Here is a 5,360-nt window from a genome sequence, read left to right on the forward strand (position 1 = left end):
CAACTTAAATTGTTTTTTTGTCAGTGAGGCTCTCCATAATCTTGAAGCCAGTATTTCTGAGGCAACTGGTGATTTGAATGCAGAATTCCCAGGCCAGAGCAGAGAAGTGGGGAATGGTGATCAGTGTGACACTGGCAATCTAAGAAATCTTCCTTATTTCTAAAGATGCAGGCTATGCTACATGTCTCAAACACAGCTACTCGGGAAAGAGTAGACCACTTGAATCAGATCATCTCCTTATCTGAGCCATTGATCAAAGAGGCAGTTAATGACATACTGCAAAGAAACGGTCGCAGTATTGCAGAACCCACACTGAGTGAAGTGGCTGCCGTTGTCATGGACAGCAATGTTCTGTGTACATTAACCTGTAAAGGTGCCGAGTTAATTTATCCAAGCGCAGAAAAACCTTTATTGAGCACAACTATCCTTATGTAATGCCAGTGGAGTATGAGTTGGAGCAACCTTGACATACTGTACATGGTATGTATGTTCCTATCCTTTTGATGTTTTCAAGAGTTCTTTAAAACACAGAAAACACAGACATTCTTAAAAAGATTACTGAAAGAAATACTACATCAGTGTGTATCATGCTCCAATGGCTCTCATTTCCTTGAAAAGGAGTTACTGTCAACAGGGGATCTCATCCTACCACTCCAGCTACATAATGATGAGCTTGAATTTGGAAATCCGCTTGGCACATCACGCAAAATTCACAAATTTTGGGCTGTATATTGGGTCCTAGGTAGGCCACCAAAATACAGATCAGCATTACATGCTATACAGCTAGCAATACTGGTAAAAGTGACTGACCTCCTCAAGTATGGATATGCAGCTGTACTTGCTCCATTGCTGCGCGTTGTTCATACTGGAAAAAGACGGTGTCTTCAACAAAAATCGTTTTTGGTCAAAATGTCAGAGGCACTGTCTTTTGTGTTTCTGCTGACAATTTGGCTGCTCATGCATTAGGTGGCTTTGTAGAGTAATGTAGAACAGGCCATGTTTCTAGATTCTGTATGGGCTCAGTTGAACTGTTTCAAGTAACTGAAGTCAGAGAGAGAAAGTTTCCTCAGAGAAACAAAGCCAGCCATGACCTACATGTGCAAACTGTTCAAGAAAGTGACACTTTGAGTAGCAACTTTGGTGTTAAAGGTGGCTGTGTGTTGCGCGAGTCCCCTGAATTACTTCCATACAATCACAGCGTTTCCTCCCTATATACTCCATGATCTTCTGAAAGGTATAGTTCCCAATGGAGCTTTCTCTTTGTCTTAAAGAGATGATCCAGCTGAAGTACTTCACTTTGGAATATTTGAACAACAAGATTACATCATTCCCATATCAACACACTAATAAAGTGGATAGACCTCAGCCACTTTCCAAAATGTTTCTTTCTCGAGGAACGATTGGAGGTAATGGGCATGAAAATGCCACTCTGCTCCGACTTCTTCTATTGCTTGTTGGCAGTGTAGTACAAGAGAGTATTGAGGCATGGGCAGTTTTGATGGAGCTGAAAGAGGTGGTAGAGTTAGCATTGTGCCCATCCATTTACTGATGAAACCTTAGACTATTTGTGTGCAAAATCAGTGATCATAAACAGGCACTGCAGGTGGTTTTTCCTGAGGTTAGGCTCATCCTTGGAGCCTTATCCTGCTTTAGTCCAGTGCTTTGGGCCCCTGCTGCACATATGGACCATGTGGTGTGATGCCATGCACCGCTTTTTCAAAAGTGTGGTGCATGATGCTCAAAACTTCAAAATTATTTTGAAGACAATGGCAGACCCAACACATGATGGCACATCATCTTGCTTCACCATCATTTTTCAAGCCAAAAACACGGGCATCCAGGGTTGACTCTGTTCTGGTTTCAGCTCTACCAGAGGTTGCTCAAGTTCACATTAGAGAACAACCAACAAGTGACACAATCTACAAGACATCAAATGTGACCATTGATGGTACAGACTATGTCTGTGGAATGCTTCTGTCTGTAGTAGTGGGCTGTCTACATTTAGCAAAACAGAGCAGCTCTTCCTTGTGAATCACAATGTATCTTTTCAGTGTTGTGATTATGACTCCTGGTATGTAGAACATCTACGGTCCTATGAGCTGTCAACTCCAGACCCACCCGCATTCTGGTCTGAATGATACAGTCCCTCTCTCGGCATACAAGATAGACGGCTCGCTGCTGCTGACCCCAAGTGGTTCATTCAAGTGAGACAGAACTGAGTTCAGGTAATAATAAATGGTTCTTTTATTTATCAGTTATTGAGGCTTTATTCACTCTCTGTGGAATTAAGCAATTTATTACCTGATGTAATCTTTTCATTAGCACAACGGCAGCTGCATCACCACAACCAATGATTCTTCATGTTGCTGGGGCAGACCAGGCTACAAAAATTAAAACTCAGCTCACAACCAGCCTTTGTTGATGCACTGATCAACATTATAAAAGAACAGCTGGAAATCAACGTGGACTTCGATTCGCTTTATGAAGATTCAGACTTTGACGCGGAACTTATTTCCCTTGCAGATATTGAGGAATTGCCACAAAAAGCTGCTGTGCACATCTCACTTTCACAAGACTCCGGCTCTATTGCATCTACTGTTCTACTTTCAGATGTTTCATCTCCAGAGTGTCTCAGCAGGTGGCCTCCAGGTTCTTTTTCAGTACCCACAATTTGCCTTTGGTGCTGAACTTAAACTTAGAGATGGAAATGTGGAATATGAGAAAAACTACACACACCTTAAGTTGACAAGAGACCTAAAGCACAACATTTTAGAAAAGCTTGCATGTACTATATATGGTTTTAAGGCTTACCCAAGTGATAAAGAGATCGCAATGGCTGCTGAGGCTCTTAACATTAGCTTAACATCCCGGCTTAAAGGAAGCAGGATCTGAATGGACGGAAAAACAGCATCAAGTTTAGGATGGGCAATTACAGGAACAAGATGAGACGGGCTGGATGTCAGGAGGTCACTGTTAATGCTGGAAAAAGAAGTAGGAGTAATCCGGAAAATAAATATCTTAACATTCCAACATTAAAAGACCCAAGCAAGCAGAAGTAAACTTCCTACCCAACTTACCCCAAGGAAAGGATCCTTTAAACCTTGAGCAGTTGAGGCAGACAATTGTTGAAGAAGTCAAGGAGAACCTGCCCCTCATTAGAAAGATGATAGAAACCACATTTCCCTTACGCCGACAGACCATAGTGATGTCCTGCCCACCAGTGAACAAGCTCATGCACCTCTGGCCTGCTCTCAAAATAGAGTCTGAGGTAATGTGGATCAGCGCTCTCTGAAGTAAAAATTGGGATTATAAATGTGTTCTAGAGTTTTCAAATTGAAGTGCTTTTTTTAAGTGGTGTTGGTGTATTCTCCTCCTGCTGTTATTTCAATGTAGATGTATGCAGAGTTCCAGCGGATTAGGAATCAGAACCTGCCCAACACATTCTATGCTGAGCTTGACCGCCATCTTCCTTGACTGATGACCTAATTCAGACAGAAGGCATCAAAAACTGGGAAGACAGCAGATGCCCTAGCTGACATTTTAAAAAATCCACAATTAACAGGTAAGTTCATTATTACACATTTCATAGGTTGACCCAGTGGAACATTGAACAGGTTCAATGTTTCAAATGAGCTTTGAGAATTTTGCAATTAGTCCACTTTGTGTTTGGGATTTGTCTGATTGCATTAAAGATGCGAACAGGTTATTTGTGGACATGTGTTCTGATTGGAGCTTTGTTCAGTAAACCCTACAGTATATACAATTATGCTTCTATCTGAATAGGAAATGCATGGCATCCACACCAAGCGCACTACTGTTCTCCACGCCCTTCCTGTGTATCTGCGCGAGGATGTTTCGGCATTCTTCAGAACCTGCACAGTGAGTCTCCTTAAGTCACTAACATATTCTACTGTGTATTATGTAAAGGGTTCATCAAAATTCTAACATGTTTTAGGACATACCTTTGCTTAGTCTACCCACACAGTTATTGTGTATGGTCTGTTTTCTTTCTCCTCACCACCAAAGAACTGCAGTGTTTTTTTCAATGTTCAGTTAAACATTTTATTGTAAATTTCCTTGGTTTCAGTCTATATTATACTATACTAGTATTATACTATATTATAGCCAAAGGTTCTTATTGTTATTACTGTTATTATTGTTATATTTAAACTGTCTTCTATACTGTATTCTTGCCAAAACGGATGCTAGAAATTTCAATTTTATTGCGGGGGTCATCCCAAAAGGATTAGTAAAGAAAAGTCTAAGTCTAAGTCTATATCATACAACTTAGATTCTCTGGTAATTTGGCTGATTCATGTGTTCAGAACATGGTAGTTACGCTTTTCACCTTTTACGATGAGACCCAGGTGTCCCTTGTAAAAGAGATATTGGATTTCAGTGGGACCTGGTTAAAGAAAGAAATTGTCATCTGTTCTGTTTCATGTATTAGTTTGGGATTAGTATCGCGATCCCAGATCGTGAGCCAGAGCTAGATGGGGTTGCACTGGGCCTCGTTATTGTCGTCAGTGACCATGACACAACCCTGTGAGGATCTCTGTCATCACTGAAAGTGATGCCGTGGTCAGCCTCCCCAGACTTGGCGATGCCCTCTTGATAATCTTTGGACTGATCTATGCACTACACCTCAGCTATCCCAAAGCCCTGACCAACACTTCTGAGTTCACTCAAAAGATTTTACTTGGTCTAGAAAGTGTTAAACTGTCATCCAGGTTGCAGACCCTCAAGAATACAATAGAATGCCTTTATTGTCATTATACAGTGAAGTACCTGTGCAATGAGATTGAAGCAACCCCTTTACAGTGTTGGAATTTAAAATATAAAAATACAAAGTGTACATAGGTAGTGGAAAGTGGAGTCCTGAGAGCAAATATAAAGATATAAAAATATAAAGTAAAGGTATATAGTGTGTAAACCTATGCAAGCCACTGTAGATATTTATCACAAATTTCTGATATTAACCAGACAACTAATCACATAGTCAGGAAAATAATCGGAGTAATCAAAACCAATAATAAATAATACCAAAATGAAATTCTTTTGTTACAGCTATAAAAGAAAAAAACTTCCGGCAACAGGGCAGCAATTTGGATGAAATTATCTATAGACGGTTTAAGAACATTTTTACTTAAAACTGTATGTAAATGTAAATGTTTTACATTAACCAACATCAAATGCAAGGTGAAACTGTGGGTCATCTTGCGCAGCAGCCCACAATGGTTGTGAAAAACATTAAAACATACAAAACATAAGCGTTGCTTTTGCTCTATATTAATGAGAACAAAGGCCCATTGTGTAGTCTGGGCTTATTTGGCTGAACACCCGCAAATTTAGTGCAGTAA

General features: G+C 40.3%; 2 long non-coding RNA genes across 5 annotated transcripts in view; one reads left to right on the top strand and one right to left on the bottom strand.

Annotated features, from left to right (window-relative positions):
• LOC116693757 (uncharacterized) overlaps positions 1-3,926 on the top strand; it is a 13,752-nt gene extending 9,826 nt beyond the window's left edge. For 2 of the 4 annotated variants that reach the window (XR_004332981.1, XR_004332979.1), the window contains exons 2-4: positions 3,135-3,268; positions 3,394-3,562; positions 3,784-3,924. This is a non-coding gene — a long non-coding RNA (uncharacterized LOC116693757). Of the gene's footprint in view, positions 1-3,106; positions 3,269-3,393; positions 3,563-3,783 lie in introns of all 4 variants that reach the window. The other 2 variants (XR_004332980.1, XR_004332978.1) reach the window with 2 other exon arrangements.
• LOC116693807 (uncharacterized) lies at positions 1,854-4,418 on the bottom strand. The gene is made up of 3 exons (XR_004332993.1): positions 4,285-4,418; positions 2,398-2,401; positions 1,854-1,864 (listed from the first exon to the last, which is right to left on the bottom strand). It is a non-coding gene; the product is annotated as an uncharacterized LOC116693807 (long non-coding RNA).
• Positions 4,419-5,360: the final 942 nt, after the last annotated feature.

Source organism: Etheostoma spectabile, chromosome 1, assembly GCF_008692095.1.
Source record: "Etheostoma spectabile isolate EspeVRDwgs_2016 chromosome 1, UIUC_Espe_1.0, whole genome shotgun sequence".
NCBI lineage: Eukaryota > Metazoa > Chordata > Actinopteri > Perciformes > Percidae > Etheostoma > Etheostoma spectabile.